The 18,970-nt window shown below is 41.4% G+C and overlaps 1 protein-coding gene and 1 long non-coding RNA gene across 3 annotated transcripts in view; one reads left to right on the top strand and one right to left on the bottom strand.

The window, feature by feature from the left end:
• Window positions 1-18,970, top strand: part of ZNF385D (zinc finger protein 385D) — a 938,617-nt gene that overhangs the window by 295,303 nt on the left and 624,344 nt on the right. The window lies entirely within an intron of this gene.
• On the bottom strand, window positions 4,470-5,275 carry LOC145517803 (uncharacterized). The gene is made up of 2 exons (XR_014062344.1): window positions 5,094-5,275; window positions 4,470-4,981 (listed from the first exon to the last, which is right to left on the bottom strand). It is a non-coding gene; the product is annotated as an uncharacterized LOC145517803 (long non-coding RNA).

Below are 18,970 nucleotides of genomic sequence, written 5' to 3'. Positions count from 1 at the left end.
AAGCAGCTGTCTTTCAACCAAAGTACAGTTCTGTCCTGTTTCCCGTCAGGTGCTGTCTCCTGTGGTGCTGTCTATTGCTGCTAAATCGCTTCAGTCGTGTCCGACTCTGTGCGACCCCATAGACGGCAGCCCACCAGGCTCCCCCGTCCCTGGGATTCTCCAGGCAAGAACACTGGAGTGGGGTGCCATTTCCTTCTCCAATGCATGAGAGTGAAAAGTGAAAGTGAAGTCGCTCAGTCATGTCCGACTCTTTGCGACCCCGTGGACTGCAGCCTACCAGGCGCCTCCATCCATGGGGTTTTCCAGGCAAGAGTACTGGAGTGGGGTGCCATGGCCTTCTCCAGGTGCTGTCTGAGGGTCCTGCATAATCAACGGTTGATTTTGGCTTGGCCTCTCTCCCTCCTTCCTTCCCTCCCCTCCCCTCCCCTGCCTTCCCTCTCTTCCTACCTTCCTTCCCCTTTTCATTCATTTTCAATTCTACTGTTTGATTGGAGTAAACAAGAATATGGCCAAAATGCCAGGCTCGGCAGAGGAAACCATGAGGTTAATGCTTTTTTTTGTTCTACCAATCTTAATTTCAGCTGATCTAAGGATCTGCCAATCTGGTGTTTCCAGGATGTGGCAATTCGATAAAGTAAATTGGGTTTAAAAAATGCTTTGGAGTAATTTGCATTTGCTTTTAAGTAAAGAGATTGTAGTATCAGTTGATATAATAAAAACAAAATACTGATTTTCCTATTGCGAGTCCTTTTCCAAAGCAGTTAATGATGATGTGGTCTAACATATCATTTTGAATGGTTTGCTGTGTTTCAGGAACAGCACTGGTCACTTGAAAATGATTCTCTGATCTACTGCATAGAAACTGTGAGATAGGTATTATTTCTATTGTTGTTTCTATTTTAAGAAAGAATAAGTGGTAGGTGGGAAGAACATGTCTTTAAATACTAAACACCAGGGGACACCCCTGGTGGTTCAGTGGTTGAGACTCCACACTAGTGCTGTAGGAGGCACAGTTTGGATCCCTGGCTGGATTACGATCCCTCATGCCATGTCCTGTGGCCAAAACAACCAACCAGCCAAACCCTTTTAAGTATGAGATACACACTGGATTTCAAAGTCTTGGCACCAAAAAAAAGTAAGACATTTTATGACTATTTTATAAAGATTCCATGTTGAAATGATACTGTTTTTGATATGTTGGGTAAAATAAAATTTGTAACTCAAGTTTAAAAAAGAAAGAAAGAATGAATGAGCTCCAGTTGAGAAAATTTAATGAAACTGCCCAGTGTCATACAGCTAATGAATGGCTTGGCTGGAATTCAAACCAGGTCTATGTGTCTCTGGGACTTCCCAGCTGGTGCTAAGGGTGAAGAACTTGCCTGCCAATGCAGCAGACATAAAAGACTCAGGTTCGATCCCTGGGTCAGGAAGATCCCCTGGAGGAGGGCATGACAACCCACTCCAGTATTCTTACCTGGAGAATCCCATGGACAGAGGAGCCTGGTGGCCTATAGTTGATAGGGTTGCCAGGGGTCGGACATGACTGAAGCAACTTAGCTTGCACTCAGGCACACGCTCATTATATATATATATATATATGTCTAGAGCCTGAGATTTTACCACAAATACCTTGCCAAGCATCACAGAGCAAATACTCAGGTGTGGTTGGTTACATTATTAGATTCAATGCTTCATTTCTCCGTGTTTTACTTCCCATCTCTGCCTCAGCTTCGTTTGTCTTCCTGTCCTGAGGGGCTATTTCCCACTTTGCCTGGGCTCTACCATGAGACCCATGGCGCCGGTCTGAATGGGGCCTGCAGGCTGTAGATGAGCCCAGCCAACCCACTGAGATGAGCTGATTCCAGTCTACTCAAACATGTGAGCTTGAGAAAAAAATGACAGTTGTTTAACCCACTGAGCTTGTGTGTGTGTGTGTGTGTGAAGTGTAGTTGATTTGGAATGGTGTGTTAGTTCCAGGTGTAAGCAAAGTGAGTCAGTTATATCTATCAATCTAGCTATATATATAATCCATCTATCCTTTTTCAGATCCTTTTCCCTTATAGGTCACTCCAAAATATAAGTCCTTGGTGTTTATCTATTTTATATACATAGCAGTGTCCCAAACTCCTAATTTTTCCTCCACTGCCTCCCCTTTGATGTGTTTTCTATGTCAATAGGTCTATTTCTGATTTGTAAATACATTCTTTTCTTTCATTTTTTTAGAGCCACATATAAGCAGTATCATATGATATCCATCCATGTTGTGGCAGCTGGCATTCTTTCATTCTTTTTACCAGCTGGATAATATTCCATTGTGTGTATATACTACATCTTTTTTAAAAAAAAATATTCACTGAGTTATTTGGCTGAGTCAGGTCTTGGTTGCGACTCGCAAGATCTTTCGTTGCAGCACTCAGACGCCCTAGTTGCTCTACTTGGAGCACGCAGACTGTCTAGTTACAGCACACAGACTGTCTAGTTACAGCATGCAGGCTCAGTAGTTGCAATGCATGGGTTTAGTTGCTCCATTGCATGTGGGAACTTAGTTCCCCAACCAGGGATTGAACCCACATCCCCTGCATTGCAAGGCGGATTCTTAACTAGTGGAATATCAGGAGAGTCTCCCATACCTTCTTTATTCATTCAGTCCACTGAGTTTTCTTTGGTTTTTTACACAGCATTATTATGGCAATACGTGACATGCTGCAGAACAGGAATTTGAATTCAGTCTTTCAAAATGCACTGGCTAAATTTGTTCTGTAGATGTGAGTATTTGGTTATTTTGTTTTGTTTTGGCCGGAATTATTTTAACTTCATTCTAATCTGAATGGCCTCAAGAGGGCAGGTGCCTTGCAGTGTACCATGGTTCCCAAAACTCAGACCAGCTCTACCTGGGATTTATTTCACCTACTTGCCTTCTCTCTTACATGGCCCTAGATGGAGTTTCAGCTTGTGATCTTTGCCATAGTCTGTAACAGAGAGTTCCTGAACTCACACCGTGTATTTTATATCTCTTTATTGGAGTCAGAAAACTGGATACGCTGGGAAAGGAGGAAATAGTCACTATTTTGGGTTGTTTTTATGTAGTTTATATAACAGTGTATTATATTATGGGCTTCCCTGGTAGCCCAGTTGGTAAAGAATCCACCTGCAATGTAGGAGACCCCGATGTGATTCCTGGGTCTGGAAGATACGGTGGAGAAGGGATGGGTTACCCACTCCAGTATTCTTTGGCTTCCCTTGTGGCTCAGCTGGTAAAGAATCTGCCTGAAATGTGGGAGACCTGGGTTTGATCCCCTGGAGAAGATCCCTTGGAGAAGGGAAAGGCTACCCACTCCAGTATTCTGGCCTGGAGAATTCCATGGACTGTATAGTCCATGGGGTCTCAAAGAATTGGAGAAATGCTCACAAGTTTGGGTTGTTTTTATGTAGTTTATATAAACATGTTATATTATACTATATTATATTACACTGTAATGGATTAATAGAATTTCTGAATTTCATATAGACATAGTTTATTAAATATATAATACTCAATAGAATAATAGAATTTTAGAATTAGATTTGACCTGGGAATTTGCCATTAAAATCAGCTTAGTTACTGGGAAAAACTATGTGGCTTATGTCTATCTAATGATTTAATCAAAAGTCAGAAGCCTTACTAATGGTATAGAGAAATCAGGTGAACTGTTAATTTGTAGCCCAGTTATGACTTATACTTCAAATTCTTTAATTTTGTTTTCATGAGAATTAATAAAAATTTTAGTAATTGTTCTTTTTTCCCCCAAAGTTTTGTAATCTAATATATACTTATATTGCCCAATTACCTTTTGGATCTCATGTAATATAATCTATTGTAAAATTTTCCTGCGTTCAACATTTCCTTTATTTTCATGAGATAAGCCTTAAAACTTTTCCATAAAATTACTTATCCCAGTAAAATTTAATTTAGAAAAGTACCTGTTATTGACTCTGTTACAACATGCTCCAAATAAAATTCTGACCTGAGGACAACTCAACTCTACCCATGACAAGTGGAATATAACTTGCCTTGGATGAATTAATCAACAGATGATGGATTTCTTCAGTGTTAACAGTGACTAATTCAGTAAATCTCAAGGTATCTGCCATTGCTTATGTGAGTAAAAATGAGAGAAGAAAATGAAAGAAGAAGGCGTCACTGGAAGAAGGGCAGGGAATTGCTCTCCTTCCTTGGTATTCTCTGAGCATTCCAGATGGAAAGGTAGGGGGAAATGGCTGGGGGCTGTCCATTTTGATTAAATGCCAGCAAACTACCTTAAAAGGAATTTGATTCAATCCAGTGTCCTTTATATATGAACATACATAGTAATGGCCTGTCAAGGCATTCTGTTTTTTAGAGAGTATCTATGGATTATTCTAGAATAGAAAGAGAAAGATAGGAAAAATAGTCCTGAAAACATATGGTTAATGAAACTGCAGCAAAAGTGAGCAGTTTTAGAAAAGTTTTATCTGGTCTGCAAAAATGTGTGTTGGTGCTTGGAGTTGCAACCCAAGTGAATATTTTCCTTTGACTTTTTCCTCTTAGTGGCCATTTGTTTATTCCACTTAGCAGGTCCCCTGCTGCCCACTCCACTGTCATTTTGGTTAGAACAGTTGTGCTGAGCTACTATCATCAATTTTCCTCCCAGTTGAATCTGCCAAGACTGACAATTATTATCCTAACAAGTGCTTGTTCAGTAATGTTCAGTCATTCAGATCGCCTTCCTCATTATTTTTCTTCCCTGGAGGCAGTTGATAGGAACAGTCTCCAACTCTTCACCTGGGGCTCAGAGATAGAGAAATTTGTTTAGATAGATCTCAGTGATAATTCTATCTCTGATTAATGGCAAAGAGATTTGAGTCTCATTTCTCCAAAGCAGCTGGAATCTCAAGTAGCCGCATGCAGACAGCCTGGGTACGACTTCAGTGTCTCCAGGCTTCACTGGCTTGAGGGAAAGTTCTGGGAACCAAAATACAGAGGGGGGGAAATGGAGAAGCAGGATATTCTGAATAATTCTCAAAAGTGATTACAGCAATTTATATGTAAAAATCATTTTTAAATATCACCTCACCTCAGCAATAGAAGTGATAATGAAACAGGTGGAGAACTTCCCAACCGTGGGCTGGCGTCTGAATGAGAAGTTTTCCGAAGAGTTCATCTCTGAGTCTCTGAATAATTTTGCAGCAGCTAGAAATGGAGTGAAAATTGAAAAGGAAGTAGAAGCTCGTAGCATTCTCTTCCCAGGGTGACAATGGAAGTGTTCCAAAAACCAGGGAAGATGAAATTTGGTTCTGTGTTCCGAATTGCATCTCCATCCCCACTTCTCAATAATCTCTCCCTTTAATTATCTCCCTTTTCTCTACTAGAAGATTTGTGTGTGAGAGAGTGTGTGTGTGTGTACACTGTATTAAATCACACAAAGCCAGCAGTCTCTTTCCTTGTATTTCTTTCCTTCCCTCTCAGCTCCCCTTCTCTCCCATCCCCCACCCCCCCACCCCTGCCCAATTTGGCATCACAGTTCTAATCCCCTTTACGGTAATCATGACAAGCAGCTTTCCACATTCAGCATCTCTTTCCATCATCACAAGGACTAGTTCAATTTCTCTCTGACTCTCATTCCTCACAGTTGGCCAATGTCTTTGTGTTTCATATTTTTAAAGACTATTTTTATTAAAGCAGCTGTTGGTTCATAGCAAAATTGAGAGGAAGTTATATATTTCCCAAGTACTTCCTGCTCCTAGTATGCATTTGGAATATATAACCCAAAAAGCTTTCTGCTTTGTCCCTTCTAAACTGAATGACAGTGAATTCTGTTCTCCGAATGGCAGTCAGCCACAGTGGACTCCTTGGTTTGAAGCCTTGTTCTGCTCTGGAACACTGCAGACTATAGCATGTTAATAGAGTTCAGGAAATTGGAGAACCACAACCTATCCTAGTTGTGAGAATTAGAATTTTAACTTAGTTCCTTGATTCAATGATTGCAAGCTCACATCTCTTGCATGATGTAGTGTTTGAAAAAAAAAAAAAAATAGTATTTGACCCAAGTCTGTGATCTTTTATAGACTCAAACAAGTCAGGTCTGAGACAGGAGAGTTCATTTTAATTCTGAAGCTATACAAATGTTTAGATGTTCCTTCTTAAATTGGGTCTTTATAGTAACTTCTAAGGATACATATATTGACCTCCGGACAATGTCTTTTTTTAGTGAAAAGATTTAGACTTTTGATTCTTTGAAAGAGTGAGGTTCTGGAAGACAAAGTATGGCTCTGTTATGGGCTTTTCCAGCAGAGAATATTAATACATCACTGGGGTTTCACAGCAGTAGTAAGAATTGGACCCGAATGACTCAATGCTCAAGGAAATAGCTTGTTACAAAAGGTTTACATAAACCTTTGTAGTCTCTTTTTCTGTTGAACAATAATTTAAGACCCTTAACTAACTCTGTTTTACTAACAAAAAAGAAAAACTGTTTAAAAAACTCTATTATGACTAGATAGCAACCTTACTGTATTGCAAAGAAAGACACCCGTGATGACCACGTTAATAATAATGACTAATTTTTAGCATAGCATGGGAGACAGTAAGTACCCTGTGGATACTAATCATTTAATTCAGCAGCTCTAAAAGGGATGGTCCGTCCTCCTCATTTTCCAGAGAACGGAGGTTTGCAGTTGTCCTGTTGGTGTTTAGTCACTGAGTCGTGTCCAGCTCTTTTTGTGACCACATGGACTGTACCCTGCCAGGGTCCATGGGGTTTCCCAGGCAAGAATACTGGAATGGGTTGCCTTTTCCTTTTGCCGCGGATCTTGCTGACCCAGGGATAGAACCCACGTCTCCTGCAATGCAGGTGAATTATTTACCACTGAACTGCCAGGGAAGCCTAAAGTTTTTAGAGAAGTAAATTGCCCACAGTCTTATGACTCTCAAACAGTGAAATATGAGTTTTGGTCCAGCCAGTGGGGTTCCTTATAGAAAGCGCAAACTGGAAGTATCTAAGGCCAATTCTTGTTCAGTATTTTAACCCAATCTGATAAATCTTTTGCTGGTACCTCTGAGAGGTGGTTATCTCACCTTTACTTAACACCAGCAAACGTGGGAGTCATGGAGTCATGTTTCTCCTACTTAAACATATTTCTCATTTCTATAAGGCACTGAAATACAGCTGAAAGTTTATATTTACTGCTCTTAATTCTGTCACCAAAGAATATATATATATTTTTTCCCACAAGGAAGTTCTTCAGTATTGGAAGACAGACATTTTAACCTCAATGAAATGTTCATTTTCGCAGCTGAATATCCCATTTCTTCAACCTTTCCGCAAAGGTTATGGCTTCTCATTCATAAGTCTCAATGCAGTGGACACCTGCTGTTCAATATCCCTCAGAACATGTGTGTTGAGCCTCTAAAGTGATATTCCAGGTGTAATCTGATAATGCAGCTGAATGTAAATGCTGCCCCTATTGCTGTGAACAGTGTACATTGATGAGTTCAGTCTCAGTCCATATTAAGTATCCAAATCACCTGTTGGTTCATATTGAGCTTCATGTAATCTAAAAGCCCAAGGAATTTTGCCATGAATAATAGTATAGTTGGGCTTCCCTAGTGGCGCAGTGGTAAAGAATCCCCCTGCCAATGCAGGACACATGGGTCCCATCCCTGGGTCAGGAAGATCCCCTGGAGAAGGAAATGGAAACCCACTCCAGAATTCTTCCTGGGAAACTCCATGGACAGAAGAGCCTGGCTGGCTATGGTCCACGGGGTCGAGAAAGAGTCAGACAGGACTCAGTGATGAAATAACAACAGCGATGATCTAGTTCAGTTATATCTTCCACATTCTGTAGTTTTGAAATGGTTTTGGATTTTGATTTAATTATCAGTTATCATGGAGTGTTCGCCTAATCTAACCATCACTTACATTTCTGTTAATCACATCTTCTGGTTTTCTCCCTGTATCACACTTCTCTAACTTGTATTCATGTTTGTGAATATTCACCCCCTCTCTGGGGTGGGCATGGGATCTTCTCCAAGCCCATCAGATACCACAGTCCTCTGGTGCCGTAGTAACATGTAGTTAATCAATTTCAGAGCCAATAACATACAACTCTGGGTCATTTGAAGAGATGTTTCAAAGAGAGGTTTTCCATTCTGAACCAGAGAGGCAAAATATCAACCTTCATAGTGATAGGAACCTTCTCAAGACCAAACAGAGGCAAGCGGAGAAGAAATCTACAAAAAGAAGGAGCTCTCCTCTGATGACACCTTTTGAGACCCTTCTCTGATTTTTATATAATGTTCACCTCTAGAACCTTCAGTTTCCTGAGCCAGTAAATGCTCTTCTCTGTTTATGTCTGTTTGAGTGGAGCTCTGCCTTCAGTAAGCAACAGAGTTGACTAATACAAACGTGGCTCAATGAAATACTTAGTGCCATTCAATGTCATTCACTTTGTCTAGATTTTCCATTTTTTTGAAACCTTGATTCTATCCCAGCTTTGTATCATCAGCAAATTTAATATCTGTCTGTCTGTCTTTAAACTTAGGTTGTTGACATAAATCTGGAACATCAAATGGCAAATCTCCCAGAGTTTAATTAAGGCTTCGTTCCCGTAATTGTTTACCGTGCCCCTGAAAATACCATATGAGGTGATCTGTATGCCTGCTCAGTTGGTGTCTGACACTTTGTGACTCCACAAACTGTAGCTCACCAGCCTCCTCTGTCCATGGGATTTTCCTGGCAAGAATACTGATATGGATTGGCGTGCCCTCCTCCAGGGGATCTTCCCCACCCAGGGATCGAACCCACATCTTCTTCTGTCTGCTGAATTGCAGGTGATTCTTTACTGCTGAGCCACCGGGGAAACCCATGAGACAAAGAATCTGTATATGTACAACTGACTCATTTTTCAGTACCCCTGAAACTAACACAACATAATAATAATAACTAACTAAATAATAAAATTAAAAAAAAAAAATAAGGTAGAGTCAGGTAAACACAGAAGCCTTGTGAAGAGCAGTGGCCATCCAGGAAACCTTGATGGATGCATAGCCAGCCTCAGGGACCCTGTGGGGAAGGAATAGGAGATCAGACCCTCCCCCTGCTCTCCTGCCAGGAATCCCCAGAGGCTAAATTCAATGAAGAGCCAAAGGACAAGGAAGCCAGCTGATGCAGTCAGTGTGAATTAGTCTCCCAGTCTCAGAAAAGAGTGGAAAACATGGAGGGAACTGGAGGAGCCAATGGAATACATCCAGCAAAAGCTCAATTCCTGAAACAGTACACTCTAATCAATAAATGCTTTTTTAAGCCAAAGTCCTTTAGTAGTCTGTTTAGTCTCCCTATGAATATTGGAATATAATCATCTTAGATTTTCAGAAAAATTAACATAAGTTCCCTTTTCATGTTATGTGTTAGTTTGAACCGCATGAAAGCACACAGCTTACTGTCTGTACTTTCATGTGATTCAAAGTTATACGCTAAGCTTGACAGATGGGACAGGGATTTAAGGTACACTTTAAATTGAAGGGTGGTGGGTGGGTGGGGGGTTCCCTGGTGGCTCAGATGGTAAAGAATCTGCCTGCAATGCAGGAGACCTGGGTTCAGTCCTTGGCTGGGGAAGATGCCCTGGAGAAGAGAATGGCTACCCACTCTGGTGTTCTTGCCTTGGAAAATCCCATGGACAGAGGAACCTGGCAGGTTATAGTCCATGGGGTCACAAAGTGTTGGACATGACTGAGTGACTAACAGACTTTTGAACTAAAGGAGAATGATGAAAAATTTGCCTGGAATGGTAGATAAGTCAACAGGTAGCTAAGGACAATGGATGCCATGGTAAGAAGTTCTAAACGTAATATATACGAGTTAAGAAGCTTCTGGGGATGTTAAAACTAGGGTGTGATGCTATCAGGCCCAGTGTTAGGAAGATGACATTTCCTGTGGTTAGCATTCCATCTGCCTCTGACAGTAGCCTACTTATTACCTGTCTTATATTCTTTCTGTTGCTTGGGTTGTGGCCAAATAGAAAGCTCATCTTGTTATTAATCATTTTAGACAGCTCCATTCATGACTCACATCAGTCGTATCGACATCCTCGGAGGCTTTTGGCTACATTTGGTAATAGCTCTGCCCTTTGGTCCACTTCTGCCTCATCTCCACATTCTGCATAGGGATCTTTTATAATCATTTTGTTAGGGTCATTATGAGAGCCCAAAACCTCCACAGACCTCTACATAAATTGTGAGACATTGTTGAAATGAAAGATAAAATAATTTGATTATAACTTGGAATCTTCATCCATAGGATCATGCCTGATCATATGTATTATAACTGTTGTTATGATAGAACCAATAATGATAATATCCATCACTGCAGTGTACATTTAAGAAACATTCTTAACTATAGAGTCTTGAGCATATATTTCTTTGTTTAACATGTTGATATCTGTGATGCTTATCATTTGTTATCAAGATCTGAAGTTATTGATGTCAAAATATTAACTATTTCTTTTTCAGTTGCAACCAAAAGAATTAGGATTAAATTCCCATGTAAGGCTAATTTCACCAAACTTTTGATTGATTAAGCTCTCAGGAAAGTAAATAAAGAATGTGTTTGGAACTCTGCTTTAGTGGCATAAGATTCACTTCAGTCTCTAAATTATGAAGATAATGACAACAATGACAACACTAATAACATTTGCCAATGTTAATTTTGCTCCAGGCTCCATTCCAGCTGTTCTGTGTGTATTATCTCATTTAATCCTTGAGAATAACTATGTGAAACAGGTGCTACTATTATCCCTGTTTTAATGATGAAGAAATTGAGGTCAAGAGCAGTTGGGTAGCAAGTCCAAGGGCAGGCAGATAGTAAGGATTCTAAAGAAGGTTGTTTGATTCCAGGGATCATGAATTTAGGCAACAGTTTATAAAGCCTCCTCAGTAATTTAAGAAGCCTGCCACTGACACAGTCTGTCTCATTTGGATGTTTGCATTCAGTTGAGAAAACATCTTTCATATGCATTAGTCATCTTGCTGTCTTTATACATCCTAGCTCAGCACTAGCCTATTGGTTGTCGTTTAGTAGCCAAGTCATGTGTGACTCTTTCATGACCCCATGAACTGTAGCCCACCAGGCTCCTCTGTCCATGGGATTTCCCAGGTAAGAATACTGGATCAGGTTGCCATTTCCTTCTTCAGGAGATCTTCCCAACCCAGGTATCAAACCCACATCTCCTGCATTGACAGGCAGATTCTTTACTGCTGAGCCAGTGCGGAAGTCCTTTGCTATTGGGTAGTGCTTAATAAATCCAGTTTTCATTCCAATCCCAAAGAAAGGCAATGCCAAAGAATGCTCAAACTACTGCACAATTGCACTCATCTCACATGCTAGTAAAGTAATGCTCAAAATTCTCCAAGCCAGGCTTCAGCAATATGTGAACCGTGAACTTCCAGATGTTCAAGCTGGTTTTAGAAAAGGCAGAGGAACCAGAGATCAAATTGCCAATATCCGCTGGATCATCGAAAAAGCAAGAGAGTTCCAGAAAAACATCTATTTCTGCTTTATTGACTATGCCAAAGCCTTTGACTCTGTGGATCACAATAAACTGTGGAAAATTCTGAAAGAGATGGGAATACCAGACCATCTGACCTGTCTCTTGAGAAACCTGTATGCAGGTCAGGAAGCAACAGTTAGAACTGGACATGGAACAACAGACTGGTTCCAAATAGGAAAAGGAGTACGTCAAGGCTGTATATTGTCACCCTGCTTATTTAACTTCTATGCAGAGTACATCATGAGAAACGCTGGGCTGGAAGAAACACAAGCTGGAATCAAGATTTCCGGGAGAAATATCAATAACCTCAGATATGTGGATGACACCACCCTTATGGCAGAAAGTGAAGAAGAACTAAAGAGCCTCTTGATGAAGGTGAAAGAGGAGAGTGAAAAAGTTGGCTTAAAGCTCAACGTTCAGAAAACTAAGATCATGGCGTCTGGTCCCATCACTTCATGGGAAATAGATGGGGAAACAGTGGAAACAGTGTCAGACTTTATTTTTTTGGGCTCCAGAATCACTGCTGATGGTGACTGCAGCCATGAAATTAAAAGACGCTTACTCCTTGGAAGGAAGGTTATGGCCAACCTAGATAGCATATTTAAAAGCAGGGACATTACTTTGCCAACAAAGGTCCGTCTAGTCAAGGCTATGGTTTTTCCAGTGGTCATGTATGGATGTGAGAGTTGGACAGTGAAGAAAGCTGAGCACCGAAGAATTGATGCTTTTGAACTGTGGTGTTGGAGAAGACTCTTGAGAGTCCCTTGGACTGCAAGGAGATCCAATTAATCCATCCTAAAAGAGATCAATCCTGGGTGTTCATTGGAAGGGCTGATGTTGAAGCTGAAACTCCAATACTTTGGGCACCTCATGCGAAGGGTTGACTCATTGGAAAAGACCCTAATGCTGGGTAGGATTGGGGGCGGGAGGAGAAGGGGACGACAGAGGATGAGATGGTTGGATGGCATCACCGACGCAATGGACATGAGTTTGAATAAACTCCGGGAGCTGATGGACAGGGATGCCTGGCGTGCTGCGATTCATGGGGTCACAAAGAGTCGGACACGACTGAGCGACTGAACTGAACTGAAGTAATAAATCCAGGTGAAATTCAGTTCCCTATTCTATACACCCTGATGTTCATAGCACTCCTACTTTTTTTTCTTTCTTTCTCATTCAAGTATTTCCCACTATTCCCTTCCCCCTGGGTTTGTGACTCTGTCACAATACTTGTGTCATCTGATATGATGCTCTTGCTTTTCCGCCTGGATCACTTCATATACAGAAGACTTGTTCCAACTATTACTTTCATTGGACCCACACTTGGTGATCTGAGTTTGCAGGGTGCTTTAAAATGTAGTCTTTTGGTTGATTAACCATGCTCTGCTGTGGGGTAAAATGATTATTATCTGCATTCTTCCCTGTTGTTTATTCTTAAGAACAGCTGAGTACTTTCTCCTCCATGTATCCATTACCTTTTACCTCCGTGGTCCTCATTCGATTTAGTTCCTACTGTTTATCTGAATCCTTTTCTCTAACCCCTGAACATCACTGAATTTCATACACATTGTTTTAAATGCTCAAGATGGAGGCGAAGCTCGTGCCAGAATGTCCTTGTCTTCACGGTGGGCACCCTACATGGGCTGGCAGCATATCTTTTTAATCTTTGATGTCAGAGACTAGGGAAATGGATCCGTTTCATTGGACTCTTTCCTCTCCACGTCTGCTCTTCTGGATCACCCAGGCCTTTCACTCGGAGAGTTTGTGGTCACCGTCTCCAGCCACTCATTCTTGAGTCACCAGGATCCTGCTCGTCTCCGCCGCCCAGGACTCCTGACCGCCGTCGCAGAGCTCCTGGATGCCAGAATCCCCTTCCTCTTACTGCGAGGCAGCCTTCATTTTGTTGCCTCCATCCTGAGACTGAGCCACGTAGATGAGTGGATCAGACTGATCCACATCGATCCACGTAGATCATAGACTGAGCCACAGTCCCTCGTTTCTTTCAGACGCCCCTTGAGATACTCCCGGCGTACTGCTTCTTCACTGAAGACCCTTTGGTGAGGTGGGAGTTTGGACGAATGTCTCCCTTAGGCTGCTCTGGCCCCTTCTTTTCTTTCTCCTCTCCTTCTGCCACGTTTTCCATTTTAGCGCAGCTTGTCAAAGACAGTGACTTTAGCAAATACTCGTGGCTTAGCCGGCAGTATTTCAAAACAAGGAAAGCACTTTTAAAACTCGTGTTAAAAATGCTGTTTTCCAGAAACCACTTTTTGGTGCATGTTTGGTCATGCTCTCTGGGTTTAAACGATAAGTAATCAATTTTTCTCTTTAATTGAAAAGATATTATGCTTGGCTTAGGTGCAGCATTTTGCTTAACAATCCAACTACCTTTTTAAAAATGAGGTAGAGAGATTTTGCTGGGAACAAAGCTAAGAGTTCTGTGTCTCATGGGAATTTAAATGGCGTTACGTGGCGGGATGAAGATGGGATCAGGAAATTCTGTCTGTTCTTCCAGTGTTTCTTCTTATTCTACTAGTTGTTTTGAACCTGATAGCTTTTTTAATGGCGATCAGGATAAATGACATAAGTAATTTAACACGCTTCATCCAGGACACTTTCTGTTCAGTATACGGTTCACTGACACCCAGATGCGGCTAGCATTAGATTACTCAGCGTTCAGTGATTATTCTTGCACAGGCAGCAGTGTTATAAATCTGTAAATCTGCAGTGTTGACTTTATGTGCAAACCTTTTGGGTAACCTAAAAGCAATGTAAAATGATTAAGCGGCACCATTTAAAAATCTTCCCTATGAAGCATCTGTTTAAAAGTATTTGACATCTAAATCTTGAAATATCCTCATTCCAAAGGATAAATTCAACACATTGCTGCTCTTATTCTAGATATTTTCATTCTATTATCATATAATTTTCTTTTTGACAATAAAATCAAATAAAGCTTTAAAATGTGCAATATTTTATTGTCCTGATTATCACTTTTACCACATTTAACGCTACTTTTAAAAACATTTATTGATTTATTTTTGAATGAAAACATTTATGATAATTACAGTATTATTGAAAATAACATGCCAGTAAGATAGCTGGTGTGAATTAGCGTTCTGTGATACTACTTACGAGATCATTTGATAGTTCCAACATGTATTTATTTTTGTTGCACAATGTGTTAAATTCATGATATATATTCAATGTTTTTATAGTATACCATATTCAAGTTGACGTCTTTCTTCCTCATTTTAAGTGTCTTTCTGTCAATAAATTTTAACCATGTAAATTCCCTTTTTTGAGATTCAATTCATGATAATTATGATAGGAATTTAATGTATTATCCTGATAAAATTACCAACCACCTGGTTTGTCCAGAACTGTTAGGTTAGGTTCTCTGGGAGCAGGACTTCCAGTTTTAAAACTGGGACTACCTACCCTAGGAAAATCATTTCAGGTGCTTGGACTCAAGCATTTCCCAGGATGTAGCATTTTGGGTTAGAATTATGAAAGTTCTGGATGAACCACGAGGACCAACAGCCCTACCTCCTGATTATTACTCTAGTTTTAAGCTAGAGCATTTTTCATCACGGGTTCTTGCTGTCAAAGTAAATATTAAAGGTAACCTGGTGTAACCTAATACAAACTGCTCAAATAAGTTTTTAGGGAAATTGTTTTTTTTTATGTTCTTAATTTTTGTTTTTAATTTCTGCTTGGTCACAAATTATTCAAGGATGTTATTCCTGGGTATAATCACTTTGCTTTCCACGGTTCTAGTCATGGAGAGATTTCAGTTTGCCTTTGGCTGTCAGGATGTGTTTCTCCCAGGGGAGTGGCGCTCTGAACTTTGACAGATAACATCTCCTCTGCTTATGGCTTCTGGGAAATGTGAAGTCTTAAAAAACAAAAAGAGTCCATCCATATTCCTCCCAGGATTTCACCGCTTCACTGTGTCTTCAACACATCACACTGTTTTTCTTCCCTCTGGGACCTCACCGCATGCAATTGCAGTGTTTGGATAAGACCTAAATTTTCTGGTTTTCGCCTTGGTCCTCGTCACTTGGTATGGGGGCTGCAAGCAAGCGTTTCAGAACTGGGTTGTGTAGCTCAAACGTTGTTCCTCTCTTTGCTAAACCATGGGGCACTGACAAAGTTACCTCACCCCTCCGTGCCTCTGTGTTAGTGAGCACACGTTCATGTGTCTGACACACGGTGAAGCCAAGCCAACCTAGATGCTGGCATTTGCGGCAGAGAAAAGTTTATTGCAGGGCCTGGCAAGGAGACTGACTCATGCCCCCAAACCCTGAACTCCTCAAAGGGTTTCAGCAAAGCGCCTTTACAGGCAAGATGAGGGAGGGCGGGGTGAGTTGTTTCAGACTTCTGGGTGTGGGAATCCTTTGTTCTTGAAGCTATCCACATAGGTCAGGTCATGATGTTCCTATGACTCTCCAATAAGATGAATATTATTATCTGTTCTACAAATTTTTATCTTCATATAAAAGGTGGGTGGTTAGTCACCCAGAACCAGACATTCTGGAGTGTGAAGTCAAGGCCTTAAGAAGCGCTGCTATTAATAAAGCTAGAGGATGCAATGAAATGCCAGCAGAACTATTCAAATCCCTAAAGGATGATGCCATCAAGGTTTTTCATCCATCGTGTCAGCAAATCTGGAAGACCCAGCAGTGGCCAGAGGACTGGGAAAGGTCAATCCTCAACCCAATTCCCAAGAAGGGTGGTACCAAAGAATGTGCTAGCCATTGGATAATTGCACTCATCTCCGATGCTAGTAAGGTCATGCTTATGTGCTAGGCTTCAACATTATGCAAACCAAGAACTTCCAGATGTCCAAGCTGGGGTTAGAAAAGGAAGAGGAACTAGAGAGCACATTGCCAACTTTTGCTGGATGATAGAGGAAGCTGGGGAATTAAAGAGCATCTGCCTCTGTTTCATTGACTACACTAAAGCCTTTGACTGTGTGGATCATGACAAACTGTTGAAAGCTTGTAAAGAGATGGAAATACCAGACCATCTCACCTGTCTCCTGAAAAACCTGTATGTGGGTCAAGAAGCAACAGTTAGAACCCTGTATGGAACAAATGATTGGTTCAGGATCCAGAAAGGGGTGTCAGGATTGTCTGCTGTCACCCTGTCTGTTTAATCTATACGCTGAGCACATCATGAGAAATGCTGGACTGGATGAGTGACAAGCTGGAATCAAGATAGACAGGAGAAACATCAACAACCTCAGATATGTGGATGACACCACTCTAACGACAGAAAGCAGAGAAGAACTTAAGAGCCTCTCGATGAGGGTGAAAGAGGAGAGAGAAAGAGTTGGCTTAAGACTAAATATTAAAAACTAAGATCATTGCCCCATCACTTCGTGGCAAATAGAAGGGGAAGTGCTGGAAGCAGTGACAGAGCTCCTCTCCTTGGGCTCGGAATCACTGTGGACGGTGACGGCAGCCATGGAACCAGGGGAGATTGCTTCTTGGCAGGAAAGTGATGGACAAACCTAGACAGGGTGTTGAAAAGCAGAGACACTACTCAGCCGACAGAGGTCCATATAGTCAAGGCTTCAGTCTTCCCAGTGGTCATGTGCAGTTGTGAGAGTTGGACAGTAAAGAAGGCAGAATGCCAACAAACTGGTGCCTTTGAACTGTGGTGCTGGAGAAGACTCCTGAGAGTCCCTTGTACTGCAAGGAGATCCAACCAGTCACTCTGAAGGGAGAGCAACCTGAATATTCACTGGGAGGACTAATGCTGAAGCTGATGCTCCAGTATTTTGATCATCTGATTTGAACAGACGACTCATTGAAAAAAGTCCTTGATGCTGGAAAAGACTGAGGGCAGGAGAAGAGGGCACCAGAGGATGAGATGGTTGGATGGCATCACCAATGCAATGGACGTGAACTTGGGCAAACTTTGGGAGATGGTGAGGGACAGGGAGGCCTCGTATGCTGCAGTCCATGGGGTCGCAAAGAGTTGGACACGACTGGACAACCAGACAACAACAACGAAAAAGGAAACATGTTATACCTTTAAAGGTCGAGCCCTGAGAATAGGCTACCCTCTGTATTTCAAGCCATACGCAATATTATTTTGCAAAAGATGCAGGACCAGCATGACTGAGCATGGGGAACAGAGCACAAGAGTTAAAGAAATAGGCCTGATGTGGAGTCGGATTCCCTTTTCCCTGTTACATCTGAGCTCTCAGATGCTTACTTAGTGTATTAATAGGATCTAAAATCCTGGCATCCGGTCCCATCGCTTCATGGCAAATAGATGGGGAAACAATGGAAACAGAGACAGACTTTCTTTTCTTTGGCTCCAAAATCACTCCAGATGGTGACTGCAGCCATGAAATTAAAAGACACTTGCTCCTTGGAAGAAAAGTTATGACAAACCTAGACAGTGTATTAAAAAGCAGAGACATAATTTTGTCAAAAAAAGTCCATCTAGTCAAAGCTATGGTTTTTCCAGTAGTCATGTATGGATGTGAAAGTTGGACTATAAAGAAAGCTGAGTGCCGAAGAATTGGTGCTTTTGAACCATGGTGTTGGAGAAGACTCTTGAGAGTCCCTTGGACTGCAAGGAGATCCAACCAGTCCGTTCTAAAGGAGATCAGTCCTGAATGTTCACTGGAAGGACTGATGCTGAAGGTGAAGCTCCAATACTTTGGCCACCTGATGCGAAGAGTTGACTTATTGGAAAAGACCCTGATGCTGGGAAAGATTGAAGGTGGGAGGAGAAGGGGAAGACAGAGGATGAGATGGTTGGATGGCATCACTGACTCGATGGACATGAGTTAAGCAAACTCCGGGAGGTGGTGATGGACAGGGAGGCCTGGCGTGCTGCAGTCCATGGGGTAGCAAAGAGTCAGAGACGACTGAGTGACTGAACTGAATAGGATCTCCACTTCTTAGTGGATATTATGAAGATTCAAATGAATGCTTCTAAAGCAGTTAAGTCAATTCATAGTATACAGTATTTGGTAAACACTGATATCATTTATCTTGTTTTTCTTTATTCTGACCATTTTAGTAAGTTACCACTTACCTGAGTGCCCTTACCCTCACCCGTGATTTTACTGTACTGGTTGATTTGGTAGATCTAAGCATCTAGAACTAGGAAAATCATCTCTTTAATCAGTTCTGAAGAGTGCTTGGACCTTCCATGTACTCAGCTGCATGATGCTCTTCCAAGTTCTTACCTATGATCTTTGTTAAATTGTTCCTTTCAGCACTATGGATTCATATGACTTGCAGAATATTGATATCCATGATGGAATAAAGTAATTTCTACTGAAATTTGGGCTTCCCAGGTGGCGCTAGTAGTAAAGAACTCATCGGCCAACACAAGAGATGTGGGTTTGATCCCTGGGTTTGGAAGATCCCCTGGAGGAGGG

Source organism: Giraffa tippelskirchi, chromosome 8 (genome assembly GCF_054371585.1).
Source record: "Giraffa tippelskirchi isolate mGirTip1 chromosome 8, T2T-mGirTip1v1.2.pri, whole genome shotgun sequence".
NCBI lineage: Eukaryota > Metazoa > Chordata > Mammalia > Artiodactyla > Giraffidae > Giraffa > Giraffa tippelskirchi.
Note: the sequence above shows the minus strand (reverse complement) of the source record. Positions and strands in the feature narration are given on the sequence as shown.